We start from the raw sequence: 23685 nt of genomic DNA, 5'->3' as shown, positions 1-23685 counted from the left end.
TCACCTAAATTCAAAAAAGGAGTTCAGGCAGTTTCATGCTGGATTGGGTTTTCATGCTCAGCGAGGACAGGCATCTCAGCCCCCTGGCATGCAGCGACACGACCATCCAGAGCAGCAAAGCCATCTGTGACCTCCTGCCACACCACCACAGGCACGGGCACCTGCCTGCTCCTGCCTCTGACCCCTCCTGGGGTCCTGCAGGCTCACGTTTTGAAGGGAATTTACATCTTTTGGAATTTTGTTCATTTTGCATTCCTTCTTTTCCATTCTGCATTACTATAAGCAATCACCAGCCGCTTTCAGGGTTTGTTTTTCAATTCAGCACATAATTCAAAGGCTTTGTACATTGGTGTTTACCTACACGCAGGTCACCTCTCAGCTGTGCAGAGAGAGGGCTTCAGCCCCTGCTCCTCTCTGCATCAGGAAAGGGGAAAGTCGCATGATGTGTGGCTGATGGCCTCTTCCCTTAGCAACACCCAAGGGTGGGAGGAAACTTGAAATGACAGTTGCCGTCTTTGCCTTTTCTGCTACCATTTCCCCTTACACATCGCAACAAATTCCAGGGGGAAAAGTATCCGTGAGCTCCCCAATCCTGTAAACATATCTTCAACCCTGCAGAGATTAAATTTGAAGAGGGAAAGGGCACAGACAGGTTATCTACTCACCCTAGAGCAGCGACCAACCTTCAACTGGAAAAGCTCAGCTGTCTGTGGACCTAGAACAACCAGAATCCAAGAGTAATAATTTGGGATACTAATTGATCTGCAGGTACCGTCTCAACTCCTCCAACACATCCTTCTAAATAATGTCTGGAGACGAAGGCACGTATTTGTGCAGTGCATCGGTAATATGCAATTTATATGTATGTGTGGGAAGCTAAACACATGTGCTAATTAGCAAGTATTGATTTTAGAGGGAATTGGGTATCTAAACATTTTTTTTAAAGTCTGGCTTCAGCTGCAGTGTGCAGGATACTCTGCTCCTAATATTTAGCAATGCATAAAAAGGCTGGCTCCTGATCACCCTGAGGACACAGAGATGATTAAAGATTATCCCAGAAACAGTTTGTTTCACTGAAAGCCAATATGCTCCAAAAGATTCTTTCCACCCACATTTCTTCTCAACTGTCTGACACCCGTAGAGCATAAACACACACAGAGCGGGCAGGAGGCTGGCTGCAGTTTTTTGTGAGCTCAGCATTTAGATGAAACATTTATAAAATTATTCAGTCACATTTCCAACTTAAAAACAAATAAAAAATAAAAAAACCCAAATATCTTTCCTCTCCCTGTAAAGCTTTCCCACCAAGCAAAGGTCTCAGTGCCCAGGTGCTGATGTGCCCATCCTTGTGGCTGCAGAGTGACCTGCCACCTCTGTGTGCTCCTGGGATTCCCATGCCCTTGAGCTCCCCACGGGTGCAAGAGCTATCCAAAGGGATTTGGGCGAGCACAGCCACAGTCTGCTCTCGCTCACTGCCTTGGGGAATGCAAGGATGCATCTCCTCCACATGTCATCTATTACTTTGGAAACTACATGCCATCTGATGGGGATTTACACACAGCCGGCTTGTTCCACTCATAGTGTGAATTAGCCTTAAATCCCCCTGTTATTTCATGTAAACACTAGCGTGATCTAGTCTGAAAGATGTGGTACAGCTCCTGCTGTGCCTGAAGCAGCCCACAGCAGCCAGAGGTAGGGAGACACTCTGGCTAAAGACATGCTGAAAGAATCCTAAGCTTTGGCTCTTCAGTGGGAGTAGAAACTACCACCGAGCAATTTGTGTTGGCCCAGTGTACTCAGGTGAGCACACCGAGGAAGAAAAGGGGTTGTTATTCTGAGAAAAAACACCATATATTCTTTCTCACCTCTCCCCAGGCTCATCCTGGAGCGGAGCTGCTGGGTTATGGCTGCTCAGCACCTGCAGCAGTTCAGGCTCTGGGCAGCGAGTCCAGCTCCGCTCCCGCTGCTGCCTCCTCTCTGAACCCACAAAACTCCATCGGAGAGCAGTGCACAGCCACCACCCCGCTTTGCCGTTCAAACGCACGTGCAACAGCCAAATGGGGGTGTCACCCGCGTGCTGTTGAGGCCACTTAGCGCTATGGGGAGTTCAGAGGGCTTTCCCATACGTGCCTGGCTCCAGGCTCCCGTGGAGCGCAAGACCACTCATCAGAAATGAAACACTGGGTGAGCAATATAATTTCCCTCTTTTTTTTTTCTTTAATGAATGCAACAATACCGGCACAGTTATGATAAAAGATTCCCTCTGGCAAAAGAATCATAAAATAGGAATATTATAAACGCTCTGTCTGCTCCGAGCTGTATATTGGTTCTGGCATTTATTTTTTTTTTTAATTTTACTCCAAAGTACATAAACGTGGGCCAAAGCTCATGGAAGTTAGTCTATTGATCCTGAACAGCATTTGCTTCTGTGAAATGTTCATTGCAGCTCCTCCTGCTTTGTGCTTGTAGAAACAGGCATGAAAACAGCCATAGAAAAGCAAAGATTCCTCATGGCATTGCCCCTGTCACTTCCTTAGGGGCAAGAAACACCCCTGCTCGCTTTCTTTTGATCATCTTTCCACAACAAGTATCAGGTGTAGCCCTTCTATTTCCTACTGCAAAGCCTACCAGCAACCCAAGACCACTCGAGAGCCGGGAAGCGTGGCAGGGTTTTGCTGCACAAGAGTCATCGTTTGGAGGGATGTCAATGTAGGGTAAACAGCTCTCGCAGGTTTAAATACATTTTTATAAAAAACAAAGTCTAAGGAATAGCTGTGCAGTGAGGCCAGTCCTCCAGACCACACTAGGTGCTGCTGCCTGACACCCGGCCCGCAGCGCGGTGGCCGCCAGCCCCAGCCTGCCCTCCGAACGGTGCTTCCCACCGGGCAGGGGCTCGGCCTCACCCGGCACAGGGTGGCCTTTGCTTTCCATCCATTTCTCTAGGAAAGGAAAATTATTAGAAATCAGCTTGCGAACTGAGCAGGGATGGTGAAAACTGGTGCTGCCCGTACAGCTGGAAATGGGGCTGCATGAAGAGGTGTGATGGCGACAGAAAAGGACCCGTTTCTGTCAGGGCGGGCATAGGCTTTCCTAGCATTCCCCTGCACCTGGTGACAGCAATGGTCCAAACAAATCCTTGTAACACACACCGCAGAAACATGTCAGTGCTCCTCCACCAGAAAGATTTCCCGTGCTTAAACCGTTTGAAGCTTTCCTGGGACTGTCACTCAGTGGTGACAGCCTGCCTGTGGTTCCTGCATACTGCTTAGGGGAGTGCTGTGCAGAGCACTGTTTTTCTGAATATTTAAGAAAAAAAAAAACCACAATCACACAGAAACTTCAAAACAGTCCCCCAGCTTGCAAGCTTCTGGCTTTAGCAGAACACAGGAATCAATCCCAAAAGAAAATGGTAACACAGAAGGCTCCTTGACACAAGACTATTTAAAGAGTGAAATGAAAGCGCTCTGATTTTTAGAGCACTGATGAATATGGGGGCAGGGGGAAATTAGGGCCATTGAAAGCTGTGGGAGACCAGCACTTCTCAAAAACAGCCGGTTTATTGCAGTTAGGGTTATTACATTAATATTCAGCCTCAAGGCCTACATTTTGTCAGCCTGTAAATAAATCATACATATTAGAAACACTCTCCCGCAGCCATGATGCTCTGCATCAGGAGCAGGTCTGTGCACTGAGCTGGTGGCACAGCACACAGCACAGCCGTGGAGGGGAAACGGCCATACACTCAGACCATCGAAGCGCCACACTGTTCTCAAATAGCTCGTCATTACATACATTTAAAAAAGTCTACTCGTTGATCAGCTGCCACGATTGCCAAGCGGGTAGAAGGTTACAATGCCATCAAGACCAACAGCCCACCTTGTGAGAGGTACAAGCACACGTCAGTGCCTGCCTGGGCTCTGCTTTACGGCTCAAACAGCCGGTGGTCTCGCTAGCACCACTGCTTCCAATGCCCACGTTTCCAAAATTATGATTAAAAGTACAATTAAATGCTAGCAGCCAAATCCCACCACTCAGGAAAGTAGCAGGCAGCAGCAAAATGGCAACACACTGCTTGGCTTTAGGATAAATTGATACTATGACACTACAGATTTTCTGAAATTTTAAACATTTGATAATTTTGTGTTCTGCTTTTGCTTCTCTCAGTTGCTCTAGGTTTCAGTGTATAACAGCTATAAACAGTAAAATTGCATTACAAGGTGTTGATTACTATTTGATAAAATATTCATCAAAGAAATGCAGTAAAACAGCAGAGCCTCATAAATATTTTCCTTGAAAAGTCTTGAAAACAAAGAAAGGCAAACCAGAATTATTAATTAACAATAACAAAATTCTCAAGATAATAGAAACCAGACTTTTGTTCTGAAATCCTGCTTGTTCTGTGTCCTATAAACTCAGATTTTAAGAGCAATGTTTTCACAGCGAACTTAAAGTGAATTGTGGTTTACGTTTATGAGGCATAAAAATTAATAGACTTCTTTATGAGCACCTTTGCATGCTCAGTCACCAGAGTTTTTGTACCGTCTTATGGTAGAAATTGAAACAATTAAGTGAAGTGGTGCCACACCTGAAAACTTACTATGGCTCACCGAGGACAGGACTGTGGCAGGAGGACTCCCCGTGGATCTGACCCTGCACGTGGAGCCAGGCACAGCTTTCACCGAAGGTAAAGGTGGCTTTACCTGCCCGTGGTGCCCATTAATGAAGTGGCTCTGCAAGCTGGTGCAAGGCACTGGCTAAAAAACCGCCTTGGTTTTCCAAAGGTAGGGTCTGGGTCTGCAGCAGTTGTGGTGATAAGAGAGTGCAGAGACAGGGCAGGGAAAAAACAAATTATCAGGATGTGTTGCACCCTTTGGGATGGGAGGTTAGAACAAACCGGGCAGGATGACATATGATCACCAACCTCTCATGATATAAACCCTAATAATTGAGTCTTCAAGACCCATGAGGCTGTAAACTATTCCTATTATCAATATCATGTCCCAGTGACACAGAATAAAATATTAGAGGTTAAACAACTCATACCAAGAAGAGGAGGCTGGAATATCTGCATTTTAAACAGGGTAAGGAACTAGCCACACAAAGTGCAGAGCATCTGCAGTCTTCAGTAAAGCTGAAACCTTACAGAAAAGGCCTGCAGATCAACCCCATTTCTTATCATACTTTCCTACAGCAGAACCATTCCTGTAACAGGGGACCAACATTGGCTTACTTGGTTTGGGTTTTGTCTTTTTTTGTTTTGTTTAGTTAGGTTTTTTGAGTCTATCAATACTGTATAAAGGTATACCAAAACTTACCTAGAAGCAGCCCAAAATAATCATCTGCTACAATTACCAACCGTATTGATCCATCATTAACTTGCATAAAATCACTCTTGTGAGCTCTGATGAACTGTATTCACTGAAGTTGAAAATTAAAGTATCCATTTTCAGAAAAACATGCTAATAATATTCCATTGCAGTGTTGTTTTCTGTTGTTTGGCTGCTTGGGGTTTTTTAATGGACATTTATGAAATATCAGTGCCCTTTGATTACCTAATACTCTGAAATGAAAAATGTCATTTTAATGGTAACAGTCCACAGCTACTCCTGACATTGCTTCTGGGAACGATATTTATAAATTGGCCCCATCTTCTGTCTGTAGGGAGAGGGGAGAAGGGCAGACACGCTCTGATGTGCCTGTTGCCTCTGCTGGTTTGGAGAAGGGGGAATAGCAAGGGAACAGACACTGCAGTAATATTTCTTCCCTTTTGCAATACAAATCAGACATTTTTAGCATTTCATCTCTGCTGTTCTGAGGAACAATTTCAAAAGCTCGTCATTTTCCTACTAACTTTAAAACATTCCCTGTGCTTCAGAGAAACAGTGGAAATGCCCCAGTCATCAGTCTCTATTCACAGCAGTGTCTCTGGACTCTTTCAACGTGTTTAGTTTCTTCCCAAATAAAGTATCATTTTGCCTTCATCATTAATTATCCAGCTCAGGTTTTGTTTTCCTTTTTCTGCCCTGCACCAAGTATCTCTGACTTTCCATAATTTGTTGTCTTCCTTGTAGTCTTTCTAATAATCCCAGGAAAGGCCCCTCATTAATTGCTTTCAGTGTATGGACTTTGATACCCTTCCTGCAAACTCACTTGAGTTAATCCTGCTCCTGCATCCTCTTGTTAAGCAAAAGAAATCAAATATGTATGAACTATACCAAGCTTAACTTGCCCAGTTTTCACTCTGATTAAACACAAGCCATCTGAATTCCTTTTGACATAAACCCAGATGCAATCACAGCGAGGAGAGTCTTTGACCATGGGCAGAATGAAAGACATGCATGATCAGCATTTTTTCAAGGTTGGGGCCACTGGGTAAAAAAAAACCCAACGAATCAACCACAACTAAAACAAAAGACAACCCACAAAATCCCAAACCCAGAAACACCCAAACAAAACCAAGTCCAGACAAAGAAACAAAAAAACTCTTTTGCACTTACTTGCACTCTTCTGATGACTCCAGACCTCTGCAAGATGAACAGATGACAGTGTCTTGCCCCCGAATTTCAGTGGCCCAAAGCCAGGCTCCCCAGCCTTCCACAACACTGTCTCTCCAGCCCACTGGAATCAGCTAACAGGCACAACTCCTGTTGAGTTCATTTCCCTGGCACAGAGAACTCCCAGCCAAACCCTGCCTATGTAACATTGAATAGGCACATGTCAGCAGCGCTTGTAGTCACAGGCTCTCCCACGGAAACCATCCAGGAGATGGACCTTACAAAGCACCTGTGATGTGTGCCCACCACGGGCCTGACTCTCTTCACAGTGACATCAATCCAGAGTAACTTCCATCAGGAGTGATATTCCAATACTAGAAAACAATGAGATATCTTATATTATCTTAATGTCTCTATATGACTGAAATACAAGTGACTTTGCATTTCCCTACGTATCAGTTACTTGCTTAGCTCTTTACATTTATGGGGGTTATCATTAAAAAGCCAGGCTGTACCAACTACCCACTGCTATCCTCTTTTTCCTAGTGCTGGAACAAAACTATTTGCTCATCTTGCATCTGTAATGTTGAAAAGCAAATCATTGTAGTCTACACCTAAATATTAGGCTGAAACTTTAGAATAAGAGTTTCTTCAGTCATACTGGCTCCATCCCGTTAACCTCCGATTAGGGCAGTGCTGGTAGGTACACTGCTGTTGTCAGGCGCTGCCATCTTAATATGCAGACTACAAAACCTATCCAAAATTAGTCTGAGGTCTAAGATAGCAGACAAGACAGTCCACCTTAAAATTTGCTGAGATACGTCAAATACGCTATCACCGCATACTATTTCCCTCTGCATTACTTGAATCACAGTTTTCCAGTAATAAATAACATAGTCTTACAAATTTAAGTCCATACTCCGAGTGCCCCTAGAAGTGCACCAACACTGGTTACCTGCCAAATCAGAGTGGGAATGGTCCTTTCCCATTCTTGACATCTCCCAGTTCACTAGGCAAATTAAATACATTGCCACAATCTTCTGCTCAGCTGCGCCGAGTGTGTGTAACATGGCACTTGCTTTTCTTCTTCCCTAGTTAAATGTTTAGCTTAATAGGTCATAACAAAGAGGCATCAAACAAAGAAAAATTTAGGTTGTTGGAAACATCACTCTGCTATTTCTTAACTTTGGGTGCACTGAACACTGCCTCGTTGGATATTAAGACTATCTAAGGCAGGAAAGTAGTGTAAGCACTCTACATCGCACACAGCGCACCTTACGAAAAAAAAAGTCATGTCAGCTGCCCTCCCCATGGGCACTTCTGGCTCAACACGCATAGTGAAGCCTGAAAGCCTCCCCTGAGAAGTTTCACAAATGCTGTAAAGCAGAAGGTCTGACGTGCGGTATGGGGTCTCCAGGCAGTGCCTGCCCTTAGTGCTCAGCTCCCACCAGCTCCGGCAGCGAGCGCCCCGGCACCGCTCCGAGGCACAGCGCACCCAGGTAACTCGCCCACCTGTATTTCAACTGCCAAGGGCAGCAGACGCTTCACGACCCGCTTCCAGCGACTGAGACGCCCTGGGAAGCCAGCCAGTGGCTGTGACTTCTGGTCCTACACAGCCCTGCCCTGGCCACTCACCCGCTCTGAGACAGGGGGGCACCTGCTGGGAGGATGGGTGGGCGGGAGGCCGGTGGCACTGTGCGACACAGCGGGGACACGGTCAGAGCTGCTTGCTCCTCTTCAGCCGCAAAGGAAGCCGGACTCAGCCTCTGGTTTGGTCAGCTGTAATCAACACATCATGTTTTTACATACACCTGGCTCTGCAAGCGCCTGCCTGCCCCCAGCCCCCGCTCGGCAGCAGGGCTGTCGGATAGCCGGGTGCCAGGGAAGCCTGCCTGCAGGCAGCCATGCTGGCGCTGGGGCCGAGGGGCAGCACCGGTGCCAGGTGCCACCGCAGTGGCTGCCCGTGGGCTCAGGAGCAAGCAGAGAGGCTCCGAGCACGTGGGGAGAGCAATGCGGGGGGCTGCCAAAGGGGACCAGGGGGCTGAACCCTTCACAGGCCTCCTGCCCCATCATGGAGGATGATACTCTGACACCTGCGACTCGGGAAGGCAACATACTCCGCAGGCAAAACATTTGTGACAGAAATGCCGCTGGCAGCTCTTCGTAACCCCTACAAGCTGTGCAGCTATGGGCAGCACTGAGCTGGGCAGGGGGGAGCAGCGGGGGGATCCAGCCCCCGCAGCCGCGGCTCCACGCAAATGGCAGCGAGTGCAGGCAGCCATGGCGGCCGGCCGGGACACAGCCCAGCGCTCCACCGCCGCAGGCCGGGAGCGTACATGTCCCGCTGCCGCTGGTATCTATTCCAGGATGGCAAAAGGTACAAATCTGTTTCAGTAACAGCGATCTTGGCAGGAGAGAGAGGCGGCTCCAGCATGCTTTTTTATATATACATATTTTGGACTCCCACCGAGAGTTATTAGTTATTAAAAAGCAATCAAATGAGGCTGGCTTTGGAGTACATTTGTTAGCCATATGATATCAATTAAGCCCTGGTCTCCTGACTGCAAGGAACTGACATTACCTCATACACAAGCAGAGTTAAATTCCTTCTCTCCTTCTGCCCCTCTTTGAAGTTGGTAATGCCAAATATCTCCCACATTCCCAGGGAAACGCTGCAGTTATCCTGAATATGTGGATGCCTTCAATTTGTAATTAATAGAGCTACATCTCAAATGCTTTTGCTGGAGTACGCAGCAGTGCTGAAGGATTGGCTTGGCCGTACAGTGCTAAAAAGTGTGGTTAGCAGTCGGTGCAGAGTGAAGCGGGGCCAGCCAGCTGAGCAGCTGCCCACCGGGTCCCTGGGAGACACACAGGTGAGGAGTTATGCCGCTTGTTAATTACCACAGATAGCGAGGGTGTTCGTTGCTCACAATGGGTTGGCGCTAAGGGCAAACCTGCCTCCTCTCCATGCTTTGCAAAGCCTAATGCTGCCAGCACTCGCTCCCACGTTGTGGGCCGAGGCAGCCGCGCCACTGTTAGCAGCATCATGTATGGAAGCTGACTGCAGAGTTGGAGGCCATAAACAGGACAGCGAGCAAGTAGAATGTAGCTGCAGCTTTTGCAACTATGAATAAAATTAATATAATCTACTAGCTCCTACAGAGCTATGAAGTGAGTTGGAAGTTTCCACCCTCTCACATTGGAGAGGAGCTTGTATCTCCAACACCACACTTGACACCAACTGGAAACCCTAACAGAAGGGTTAAGACTTGTATTGATGATATGATGTTATATCAACAGATTTCTACATCTCCCAAATAAGCCTCATTTAGATTTCACTCCAGATCTATCTGTTTGCTTAACAGGCATGGCCTGGAAATGCTGCTGTGATACCGAGCATCAGGACATTGCCCTCTGGTACCTCTGTGGTTGTTAAAATGTCCTGTACACACCCAGTCCAGCAAAGTGATATCAGAATCTACACACAATATTTTGTAGACAAAAGAACTGCTACAGTGAATGCTGTATTTCCTTTTCAAGGCAATCTTATCTCTTCGTGGCTTGTTTTTATCAAGCTTGCCCATTTTAATACCAATGATGCAATTTAAGACTAAACCAGGGAGAATACTTTTGTCAGCCAAGCTGGAAGAGGTTTTGTATCTGTAGTGCAAAATACATATATAGATATACACTCTACCAGAGTGAAAAATAACAAACAATTGCTAAATTAATTGAAACTAATATATTCCAGATTAACAGTTCTCTTGCCAATTAGTGAAAAAATACCCATTATTAATTAATATGAATGAAAATAGTTTTGTTACAGTTATGTCAAATATACAGATATTTTTATGAGTGAGAAAACTACCATAAAAAAACCTTACTATAAAACATTCCAGTTCAAAACATGGGTATTCAAGGTTATGAACTGTGGGTTTAAGGGCAGACTTGTTAAAAGCAACAAAGCATTGTGCAACCTTTTTGTAGTTATGTAAAGGAGCTGTACTCTACACATAAACCTGTGTACCTGGCATGGCCTGTCACAAGATTTTATAAATATATATATATATAAAATATGTATTTTTATGTGTATTATGCATATTATTTATATAAAATTAATACTTGTTGGAAATTATTTAGCTTCTGCTCTACAGTTCAGTTGCAGCATCTTCCTGTTTCTATGACCCGAGATGATTTACTGCCAGGACAGTGCACTGTAGGGGAACACCTACAAAATTTTAGACAGATTCACCACACTCTAGACAAGAATTACCAATATGTCACATGTTCATTATTTCCATCAGCTAGGATCAGGGCTCAAGCATTGCATTTGAGGTTTGTTGTTGGTAAAAGGATTGCGTTTCACAGTCATAAACAAAGTAACTATTTGCAAATCCTACCCTTCCGAGGCCTGTTTTGAAGGGATTGTCACTTCCCCTTCAGGTCCAGTTCCAGGGCTGAGGTAATATTTATGGCTTTGATAAGGTTTCACGCAACTGGACAGAAGCTGAAGAGGAGACATTCCTGGCTGAAGGGATCCAGCTGTCAAACAAAACACCGAGACCAGACAAACCAGGGATGCAGCTGTTTTTACCTTCTCCTGTAACACCTTGCACTTTAAAAAGCCTTTTCAATCATGACCCACAGGATGATGCTCATCTGCACCTTCGCCACAACATATTCTCAGAGGCAGGTCACAGAATCCTCAGAACTGGGCATAACCAAGGGTTCCATGATCTCAGCTGTAACTGCTGTTGCATCAAAAGCTGGCATCCCAGAGCACAGCAACGCAGAGGATGAAAGTTTCCTCATTTCCCACTGTCATAGAGATTTTAAGGAGGGGGTTTCTCTTGAACCTGAGAGGTGATGTTCAAACAAAATTTAGGTCGAGTGCCAGTAGTATCCATGGTGCCCAAGGGAGGAGGCAAAGGCACAGTCCCATCGCTGTGGGACCCCACAGCGAACACCAACGGCCCTTGGCCACACTCCCATGACCCAAATAGAGAGCCCAGACCCGGCATGGGACAGCAAGCGTAGTGTACAGGAAAAGTGAGCTGTGCAATGAAAGGCAATCTGTTCTGGGGGAGTTGGTTTGTTTGATAGGAAAGGTCAGCTTAAGGGGGAGATAAAACAGAGAATATGAGAGGACACAGCAGTCGTAGAGGTTGCTGACACCTGTGTTTGAGCAAGGAAACTGAAGAAGCTCCACAATCCCTAATGCAGAAAACCTGAGTGAGAAAACCATGGAGGAGTCAACAGGCCAAGTAACGGTACCAACCAAAAGCAGCTTTCTGCAAAACCATGGACCTCTGCCCCAGCTCAACTCATTATTACATTATCTCAGTTTCTGGGTTTCCTCCCCCTGACATAAACTTATTCAAGCCAGGTCTACTTTTACATTATATTTTTGGCTGGTATTCAGTTATCCCCCCCATCAGTCTGGTCTCTTTCCCAGCCACATCTTGACTCCCTCATTTGTTACCTGCCCTCAGCTGTTACAAATAGCAGCGGGGCTTACAGAGACAGCAGGAGCCCCCATGCAAAGCCCTCTGGCATTCCTTGAGTGCTTAATACCATGCACTCACCAAACAGATGTGTGTAATCAGCGTGTCTGCCACTCACTGGCAAAATAAAGCTGAGTTAAAGTTGTCCAAATAGCCTTATATCTGACATTTCTGAACTTTAGAGTGCTTGACTTTCTCAAGTCAATGTAAAAAAATCTTGAAGGACAAGAATATTTGTCACCAAGGGGAGGGCGTTAGGAAGAATCCTCAGTCAGCCTCAGGAAGCAGCATTGCCCCAAAACACACTGCCCTCCAGCCTCCAGGGGCTTGTGGCCATATTTCTGCTACTGATGCTCACCGAGCATGAGAAACTGCTAACAAACCACCAGGTTTTCAAATGCTCTGGGTGATTTAAAATTTTTCCACTGGTGCAATTCAACAGCAGTCTCCCCAGTACCAAGGCAGAGGATCTGCCTGGAGTGGAAGCACCACTCTAAGAGAAATATCGAGACTTTTACTGCAACACAGATTGAGTGGTTGGTCCCTATTACAAACTTGGAGACCTATAGGAAGGAAATAAAAATCGGCCACAACATGCTAAGTTTTCAGACTGGGGCACACACAAGCACAAGAGCACGTATTCAGTTGCATAAATAATGGAAGAACAGGAAAGAATGGGGTGATTCTGCCCATTAACACTGCATCAGAGTGGAGAATTGTGCACGGGGGAGCAAACAGATTTTAAACAGTTTTAAAGATTTACTACTGACTTCTTTAAAAGTTGCACAGCATGTGCATAACCTATTAGCTCATTGCCATGTTACCGTTGCATTCAATAGCTTAATAGGGTTCACATACAAATTAGGACTTTCCACAGAAAACGAGAACATCAGATGGCCCTGAATGAGATAAATTGGTTTAAAAAGATGTAAACACTTATATTTCAGGTCAGACTCATGAGACTGGAGAAAAAAATCCTCCAATGGGCAGGTATAGGATTACAAGACCATCACTTGTAGCCTGGAGCACAAGCCACTTTCAAAGACCTGATGACACACGAAACAGAACACTGCTCTGCCTGGTGTGGTAATTCCCGGTTACTGGAGACTCATATTACATTTTACCATGTCTTCTTACATTTACATCTGAGAAAAATAGTATTTGCTATCCTTGAAGTGCACACAAGAATTTTTGGCTGCTAACCCATCTAAATGTGAAATTGCACAGCTTGCCTTGGGTTTTCTCCTGGAATTATCCTGCCTGTTCCCGGCGCCTCTGAGCTGCTTCCAGACGAGTATTCCTGATTCCGTGGAGCTGATGGTAAAGCACAGCACACATAGTCTTGAGGCTGTGGTTAACCGATAAACAATTCAGCAAATTGCTACCACTGTCTCAACACTTCTAAAGGCATTAATCTGCACCCCAACATTATTGTTATTACCTTGTCCCTGATAACAGCCAAAATCCAGTGCCTTGAAGCCCACCTATTCACATGCTTTCAGTGGGGCCCATGGGCTCTCAACCTAAGCACTGAAAATCAGAGGTGGGACTAACCTCGTTAAACCTCTCTTTTGACCTCCTTAACAAATACTTTTTATACTTTTTATTTTTAGCCTTTGATACTGGCACTGCCACCAGCCCATCTGAAGATATTCTGAGAAGGAAGCAGGGATGGAGGGCTCCAAGGAGCCTTTAACCCTGTCCCTCTGCAGCCCCACTGGTCCATTTGACCACAAACTCAGCAAGGGCTCACCACTCCGTCATCTCCTCTTTGTCACTGATGGCATCCAGCCTGCCCTCAGCAAGCCAGCACAGAGTGGCAGTGGCAGGAAGGATTGCTCACTGCTGGCCATCCCAAGGACAGGAGCATTGGCGGAATGAGGGCAGGAGCCAGTTCAGCACTGTTGTGCCTTTGGCTGTTGCAAATACTTCTGGAACATGCCTGGACAACAGGTCCCCCAGGAAGCACCAAGTAAGATCAAGGTGGGATGGGGAGAGCGGGGAGGGAAAGTAATACCTACTTTCGGATGTTAAAAAAAAAATAATCACAACATTGGCAAGGACAAATACTTGATCGGAGGTTTGCAAGAGAGCAAATTATATTTTTAAAGCTGGCACGAAGCTTGCCCTTTGCCCCACTGGATCCCACCCAACACCAGCTGAAATCATTTGCCAGTGGCTTGCACTTGGGCTTTCATGTAAGTCAACACTTTACACAAAAACTCACAGTGCAAAATTACCCAATAGATCTATTTGTAATAAGTGCCTTTCTATAAAAAGCTGAGCAAATAAGCCCTTATATTTTTAGGAGTATTTTAAATGTTTACTATAAAATTCTATTATGCATTAAACTTAATTACCCAAATTAAATTCTCAATTATTGTACCTGTGTGTGCCATTTTATTTTTTGCTTCGCTAATGCCAGATAGTATAGCTATTCATTTTCATTTTGAAATTTTGATTGCATTTATTCAGTTACTTCGTGTTGGTGGTGAACTATTGATAGAACCTGGTTAAGCTTTACTCTCACTGACAGAGGCCGCATGGGCTATGTACTGCCGGTTGTGGCTGGCAACACGCACTGGGACTGTTTTTGAAGAAAAGCTGCAGTGATCAAACAAATGGGACTGAAAAGTAGTGTCTGCTAGGATCTAATGATGAATCAAAAGCAGATTTCCATTTCAGAGCCAAATCTTTCTTGAAACCAGGTTTTCAGAGATGAAAACATTACATCACCTTCTGGGGAAAGGGAAAGGATACAATCAGAAATTTTAAGGCAAATAAGCCTTATAGTTTGCCAAGCATATGGCAGCCGATGATTACTTTTATTTATGCATTTATGGAACATCTTTTACATTTTTATATCAAGCATAATAACATCCTCCCCCATGCCCTGAGCCTCCAATATATTAAACTACTGAAACAGAAAGTTACATTGTTATTTTGTTTTGAAAACTGAGTTACCTGTTTCTCTAAACATTCTAACAGGCATGTATTTTCTGGTAAGCTTAATGATGAGCTCTGCTAGCCATACAAATAATATGAGCATAATTCACTGCAAAGAGACCACTTCATTTACTCTTTGTAGTAGCTGAAAAATCCAGGCATGAAATCATGTTTTCCAGCTATGCTTTTTTGTTATATTTATGGTCTCTTTAGTAAAATCAAAGGAATGCACTTCTGTGTAAGGGGCATAGTTTGAATGGCACAGTAACCATCATGCCATAAAATTTTGAGCTGGGCTGCTTGATTACAAAAGCATGTCCTCACTCCAGCCTTAGCACAACGCAGCTGCTTAAATCACTGGGAGTTTAAAATTGGAGTCACTTGAGAACTAAAATTGCACGTAATGGCAAAATGGTAGACGGTATTAAGCCTGGGCTGCCAATTTCAGAGCAATTTCTAGAAGTCTGAGAGCTTATTGATAAAATTATGGGATGTAGAACACACAGCACTCATTAAACTCATTTTCTTTTGCTTGCATCATGAGATTTTTTTATCTTGGCACTTTTCTGTGGGACTCCTTGCATTTAGAAACAGGTACCAACAAAAGCGCATGGGTGAACAAGATTTTGAGGAATGCAGCCTTTAACTTCTGCTGGTTTTCTCCTGAGATCCGCTCTCTGGTACCACATGTTCATTTATTACTGTGTTAGACAAAACCTTGCATTCTGTACTTGCTTAAAAATGTTCATGATGTGACAACCCCATGTAAATTTTCAAGTAGGTAATGACACGCTAACGCAATGACCACCCTCCTTTTCCTTTTAGATGACGTGCTGCAGTATGGCATCCCAGAAACCATCCATCAGGTGAGGGCCTGGGGCTTACAACATCTGGTACCTCATGCTGACACAGGGCAGCAACATACAGAGGTTGAGCACTGCTGTGACCGCCAGGTTCTGTGCAGTAGGCACCAAGGTAAAGTTTTTTCCACAGTGTCCCCCACCTGTTTTTTATGCTTACGCTTATCCATACCGTGTCTCAGTTTTGGCAGCGGAGCCACCTCTGATCACATCATTTCTGGCAGGTGGATGGGGAGCTGGCCTTCCCCCACCATGTCGCTCTCCCCTGGGAGCATGCAGCAGAAAGACCTGACAAGATGACGGTTCATCACACACTAAAACCCATGATAATTGCATTGTTATAAAAAACTACAGGGGCTTTTGTCTTTTATTTCTCATTCTCCTCCACAGAAGCACACAGACCATGTAAGCTGTCAAGGATGCCAAGGATGACAGATATTGTGGCTCAATAAAACTCAGTAAAAGCAGGTTTAATAACACGATTTTGCTGCTTTTCTGAACTACAAATACTAAATAGCCCTAAATCTTTTTCTCAAGGTAATTCCCAGATTTTCAAAAGACAGCTAAGACGAGACCCCTCCACCCAAATATTACCTGCTGAAAACACACTCAATACATTTGAGTTTTATCAGACATATATCAGAAAAATGCTGTGGCTGTTAGTACAGAGCTAATGTCTAACCATTGCCTCCTCAGGGTGACAGCTCAGAGACCAGGTCTCCTGTCAAAGCATCAGTTACCTCCCATGCAGGGAGGTTTCTGCAGGGTAAAAGCCAGTGCAGAATCTGTCCTCCATCGCTCCTCATAACAACTCACATGGTTTCCACAGGAGAGGCAGTTTAAGGATTACCAGACACCATTACAAGTCTGCTTCTCCTGTTTTTCCTGTACTGTTTAACCCTAATCCCTGTTGCCAACAAAATATCAGCAAATTCAATAGCTTCCAAAATCCTGTGATAACCATGTGACACCTGCAACAATACAAGGACAAGGAACGGAGCTTGCAGAGTGGTCCTCCTTCCTTACAACCTCAAAACTGTTTAATTAGGAAATGAGTGGAAAGCCACTGCAGAACCAAAGCATCACAGGGAAATAAGGATACTACACTCTTTCCTTTTCAGCGGTTAAATGACCGTAGATTTTTTTCCACATTTGCAGCTATTCTTTCTCTCATTTTTATTAACTCTTGGTGTACATCAGATCAGACCATTCTGATTTCCACCTGCATGAAAGTTACATACATCTTGCATGATCTGACATCACTTAACCTACAAGATTAGAGTTAATTCTGTTTTACTTAATTAACTCTGCTGGACTGATCACACTTACTTCTCTCTCCAGCTAAGATGCATGCAGCTGCTCATCTAAAGCATACAAATTATCTCATAGCCTAGTTATGCTGCTGACACGAGGTCATGAAAAATGTGCCAACAAAACAGAATCCCCAGTGCTCCAGCAGACAACAACGAACCTCATATTTCACTATAACTTGGCAATTAAGTCGGAAGAAATACCTCGGGAGAGGAGCTATTCTCCAGGATTTCAAGCAGAACAAACCGCTGCTGATGAATTAGCTGAGACCCACTGCGGCGCACAGGCAAAACGTGAACCACGCTGAAACTCTTTGTTATTAATGTTTCTCATGGCATAAATCAGGATTTCTGTAAGTAAGGCACAGGGAATGCAGTGACCTGCTGCACGAGACCATGCTGCCTTAGGAAAGCTCAGCACAATTCAGCATCGCTTCAGCCTGCAAACCAATGCAGCGCTACCAGCCCACCGGTCAGTCCGGCCCGTGGCTCGGCCGAGCTGCAGGAGCACCCCACAGGAGCAGCGTGCCCACCAGTGGCTGCTGTCCCAGAGACGTGTGTGTCAGCCAGGACCACCAGTCCTGTCCCATGCCACCACCCTGACATCAAGATTTCAGTGATCCGAGGCTGTATGGACAGGGTTCCCCTCCTGCATGCACACCAGCAGAGACCTGTAACAAGTCAATTAGCAAGCACTGGGCAAGTAGCGTCGGTCATCCTTCTGCAGAGTGCACAAAGCAGACTGTGGCCTTTCCCACTCTGCTCAGCACACACTAACTGGTAGGAAAAGATGTATTTTTCTGACAGGTCACACACATTTAATCAGAGCATGCTACCTGCAGAAGACACTGCGATGGCCCAGGGAGCAGAGCAGGGTTCATTGGAAGTGACAGTGACCTCCTCCCAGGGACACCGAGGCCAGGCATGGCAGGACGGCCGAGCAGGGATTACGCAGCACCTCCCACAGCAGACCTGGCTCCAGCTCATCCTGGGCCATTCCTTCCCTACCGAATAGCAAAGACTATTAGAAACAGGGAGATGCAAACACCTTTTCTTTGCGTGGCCAGAGTTGACTCAAACAAACACAAAGAAATCCACCTGGAAACCTCAGAGATGATCAGTCCGCAACCCGTTTAGGAGAGCCTGGGTAGATGTGAAGCACAGTCTATTAGTCAAGCTCCATTTCATATTTCACCTGTTTCTGCACTGGGATAGGCCTGACATCTTTTATGGATATAAAAATATCCCACAGTTGACTATATCATCATTTAACTTTGTTTTTCCTTTCTAGAGGAGTTTCCTTTGAAGTTCCTCTGTGTATTTCATTATTGTCTTGGGATCTGGAAAAGCTGTTGTTACTTGAAACCACCAGATCTGGTATCCATTAAAGATGAGACCGAGCCAGGGAGCACCGGCATGGTACTGAGCACTCCGCCACAACAATTTAACCCAACTGTGCAAGAAAACCTTGATTAAATATACACTCATTAATATGTCTAAAACTATTCCTGCTATCTCTAAATGAGAGGTAACTAATTTGAGATAGCAGTAACTTACTTTTTCACATGCACACGGCCCTTATCAACTTTGAAAAATTACTTGCTTTCCAAGAATGAAATCCACTCCCATCTGTTGTTCCAGAAAATCTATAGGGCCCACAGAAAAACATACCAGCCACATTATGCATTATTCATAGGATTATAATGTTTCCTCTCTTTCCAAGAGCGCTACAATTTACAGGAAAATAACAGAGAATGTAACGCACAGCACAAATCAAAGCACAACAGATAACATTTACTAGTGCTATCTTCCTGCTCTGAGGGTAGAAGCTGAGAAAGGACAGCGATGCTCCAGTCCACGCAGTAATAGCCCCCTGCCCGTGAAAGGGATGCGTGGATGCTGTACCATACGACATGCAGAGTAACTAAACCGCACTCCTCTGCCACTGGAGCTGGGCTGATTCTAAGGGCACGTTTTCAATAGATGCTTTCACCTTGCCAATGTACGTGCACAAACAAGTAGTGGGTGAGCAGTTTTCTCCTGATGAGAAAACATTAACAGCCTTTTCAGATACACCTTCCACCTCAGACATTAAAGAAAAAAGAACAAACACCCTCCAGACATGCCTTCCCATCTTTCTAGCAATAATTGGAAATCATGCCTCCTGCCGACACAACCTAGAATATTCCTGTGCCAGAATATTCCTGTGCTAGAATATTCCTGTGCCAGGCTCGGGCTTTGCCTCCTTAGGCTGCTAGCACAGCGTTAGGATTATCTTCACATAAGGACCTGCTCAGTAGATGTAGAGATTGTTAGTCCAAGTATCCTTGATGCTTCCTTAGCTGAACATTAGAAACTTATTTTCTCATTTCCAGTTTTGCTGAAGAGTTCGCAGCAACCTGTATCTCTTGCTGAGATACAAGACTTGACGCTCCTCTCCCTTTCAGTGGGGTAAATCAGGTATGTAACTATTTGAATTAATTCAACCAGCCGACGGAAAATGAGAATGAGTGGAGACAGTGCCACCTGAGGAGCCCACCAAGCACCCTGTGACAGGCACATCCCACCAGAACACAGCCACTCGCTGCTGCTGCTGCGCACCCCACGAAACCCCGGCACTGGGCAGGTGTCCAGCCTGCACAAACCCAAGTACCTCCAGGCACCATCCCAGCCCCGTCGCTGCCATGGAAGCTGAGCACATCACATTTATTCATTCCAGTGAAGACTTTTCTATCACTCGGCTGTGCTAGGGGTCTCTGCTGAACCGATCACAGAAAGCTCTCCAGCAGCTTATGCTCACTCCTCAGTCTTCACTGAACCGTTTGCTTTGGAGAAGCCCTTCAAAGAATGATGGACTACCCAGGTTTTCACATACCCAGCTCAGGTTCAGACAGCAAAAATCTCAGCTGGCCACCTCCATTATCCCGTAGACACACACTTCCCTGCTGGGGCCCTGCCGTGCCCTTCCAGCCCCCGCACAGTTTTAGCAGCCCACGACTTTAATCCATTCGCAGCACATGGTCAGCACATGCACCGTGTCTGTGCTTCCAGCATGTTTCAAAACCCTTTTCAGGGAAGGCACTGCAGAAGACAAGATAACATCTCTCCAAACATACAATGGTTTTCAAGAAATCGTTGTCTCTGCTTTAACAGCCCTGATCAAAACCAATTACAATCCCAAGTGAAGAAACTGTCATAGCACTTACGATGAATTACTGCCACACAAGAGAGGTCTTCCCAAGCTTCAAGCTTAGCCTGTGCAATGTAGCTATAAAAATTCCAACCTACAGCCTGACACACTTTCTCACAGCCTCCTGCAGCCCCCCAGCGACTCCCCTGCCCCAGCCCAGGCTCCTGCAAGCACCATGCCCCTGGCACAGCCCCCCTGCAGCCACGGGGGCACCGGCTGACCCCCGGCTTTCCCCAGCCTGGCTCCGGGGCAGTGCAGAAGTCATGTCATGGAGATAAATAAGCCTTGGGGCAACGGGTAAAAGCAGCCCATGGTGACCAATTGCACAATGAAAGGCAAAAAGCATTTTAATGGACTTTTAACAAAAAGGGACCTTTTAACAAAACACCCTGTATCTGTTTAAAATTACCTTATAAAATAGGTGTAATGACCGTCTCTATTTTCACAAAAGGAGATATTCTCTTCCTGTAAATGGCTGCCAGACTGAACACTCTCGTCTATAGGATAACAACCACATATTTAAGCTATCACTTCCCAATTATACACAACTTAATAACTCACTGCCACAGGGAAAAACGAGCCCAGTTATACATCATTGTTACAGGAGCTAAATGGACATAGAGAAGGCCAGCTCTGGTGGTAAATGGTAAATAATGCATATAGTATATAAAACTTTGCAAGTAGATAGACAAGTTAATTTGCTTCCCACTAAAGCAAAATGACTTTTAAGAAGTAAACCATTTATCTCAACACTAACATGCAAGATTGCCTTCACACATACACCTACAATTGCATATATCCATCATACAGAAAATATTTATTGACAAGCATCATGTTTCAAGATGTGTCTATGTACATGTGTATGTATATATATGCATACGCATTTCTACACAGATAATCTTCCAATTTAAATAAAATTCACTGTGAATACATGGATATTGAAGTCTCAAAGCTTCCAAGAATAACATATATATGTAAAGTTTCCTAAGAGACTGATATAGGGTTGCCTCTGTGTCAAAGGCACACACAAATCACATGGCATTTATTTGCACATCTTAGGAAAATTAAATGCAATTCATTGGCAATATCCAACTGCTTTTCCATGTAAAAATGAGGCCACTCAATACTAGAAAGTTAGGGAGTAGAATCAGCTGCAGATGGTTGGGGTTTTTTGTTTGGTTGTGGTTTGGGTGACTTTTACAAACAAAACAAAACATTACACTGTTCTTCGGGGCCTTTATGTTTAAAACATGAAAGAAATGACTCTCTGCTTTTCTCCATTTCCACAGGCAAAAACCCCCATACACATCTAAGTAATTCTCAAGCAACATGTGCTTGCTAGTGCAGCATGTTGCTCTCCCCATAGCACAACTGCTCCTGAGCTACAATCATTCACTCACAGCTCCACTGAAGACTTGGTGGAATGGAAGATATTTAGACTTTAGGCCTTGAAAACTGAACAAACTTACTCCACATAGAGTAACAGTTACTTTCTTTTTTTCTTAAGGTAGTTAGAAAAACTTGTAAAATTCACCTTGACAAAACATCGGTGATGTTGCATATTGATGTTGAGGTGTAATGACCTAAACGTTCTCTCTTTTTCTGCAGTTCTAGTAACACGAACATTCAACCCTTTTCTACTCTCCCTACACACAGAAGAGGGAAAGAAATCCTTCATGTGGTTTTCTGGCTGATGCCAAAGGAACTCGTCAACCCACAGCGGGATGCAGTGAGATCCAGAACTGGGCTCTTTGTAGTTGAAAAGGAAAGCCTTTAGCCAACTGGAAGTGACTTCTGATGGACACGTTATGATTTTCCTTTTCCAACAAATTAATTGAAGGAAACGCTTTAACTTGATGTTTCATTCTGGTATCTATTGGCAACTGATAATCAGTGATAACTGATACACTTGCAGCTTTGGAGTAAAAGCTTTTCTCCTTCATGCAAATGGCATCACACATTTGGTATTGATAACGCAAAAGGATATGGCCTGAATCCCAAACTATCTAAGGATCCAAACTCATGATACTGGTTATTTTTCAAGTCTCATGTTTTCTAACACAGACTGCAGTTCACATTCCCTCATATTCCCTTGCATGTTTGAACACTTAGAAAATTGCTGGTTTGTGTTTCAAAGGGTCTGAGTTTCTAATCACAAGGTCTAGAATCTTCTCCCTTTTATTTTTATCATTCAGAGTTCTCATGTACTCTACAGCCTCCAAATGCTGAGGAATTATCGCAGATGCCACGATACAAATTATCTTTGTGAGAACTCCCCAACCCACTGTAATTCGGTGCAAGGCCAGCAAGGGCTGCACATACAGCAGCCACCTCCCGTAATGGTCCCTTTAGGGTCCTAATGAGCACCTAGGAACAGAGTTCCAAATGCACATAGGCCACTACCAAACAGGCAAGCCCTGTGTTTCCAAAAGCACCTATTTCTGACACCAAGCCATGAAACAAGACCGTCCAAAACCACAACCAAGTACTCTGCATCCCCATCACTGAGTGAGTTCACCGTGGTGCTGCTAACATCAACACACGATGCCCTGACATGGAGCATCACCGTAGACAACGGTCTGCAGGTAACAACAGCTTAAAAATCACACTCCCAGGTAGCTGTGGGCTACAGCAGGGAGTAGCGCCGTAGCCCAGGGCTCTTGCTGGCAGATGCTGCCAGTCACAGACATGACAAGGGGAACAGAGAGACACCACTTCAGGGTGTAAAAGTAAAAGCACATTGAAGCAACCTTTTCCACTTCTGTCGGTTTCAATGTGTTAATTCCAAATAAAGCCAGCATGGTTTGCAGAAATTTAGACAGTCCTTAACAAAGAAATAAATAGAGAAGAAGAAAAACCCCAGCAAGGGTATTCTTTGTATAACCCACGCCTGCAGGTGACTTAGAGAGACAGGATCTTTTCAGCAGATCCCAGCATGTCAGAGGAAAGACCATGATTAAAAGCAAAATAATGTTGACATTTCTGTCCAGATGTGCTCTGGCCTGGACCGCTTGGTGAAAAGGGCAGGCTGTGTCAGTCAGAAGGGTCACACTCACCCCCCCACTGCAAGAACACCCCACACCTCTAAGTATTTGCTCCAGAAGTGAAAATCCCAAACCCAAATCATCCGCCGCAGTCCTCCGAGGCGGGCTGATAGCTCCCTTCTCCCCCTCCCACACTTGAGCAGCCCTAGGTTAAGGGCTGGGACTCACAAGGAAACCTCTCCGCGGTCAGCAGGGACATCTGGCTGAGAGGATGTAACAGGGGACTCCACACGCTGATTCACAGCAACTTTGGTGGCAGAGCATCCAAACAAGTAAAGAAACTAACACATGATTACAGCTCTGAACAAAAAAACCCAAACAAACAAACAAACAAAAA

The sequence above is a fragment of the Falco biarmicus genome, chromosome 13, assembly GCF_023638135.1.
Source record: "Falco biarmicus isolate bFalBia1 chromosome 13, bFalBia1.pri, whole genome shotgun sequence".
Taxonomy (NCBI): Eukaryota; Metazoa; Chordata; class Aves; order Falconiformes; family Falconidae; genus Falco; species Falco biarmicus.
Note: the sequence above shows the minus strand (reverse complement) of the source record.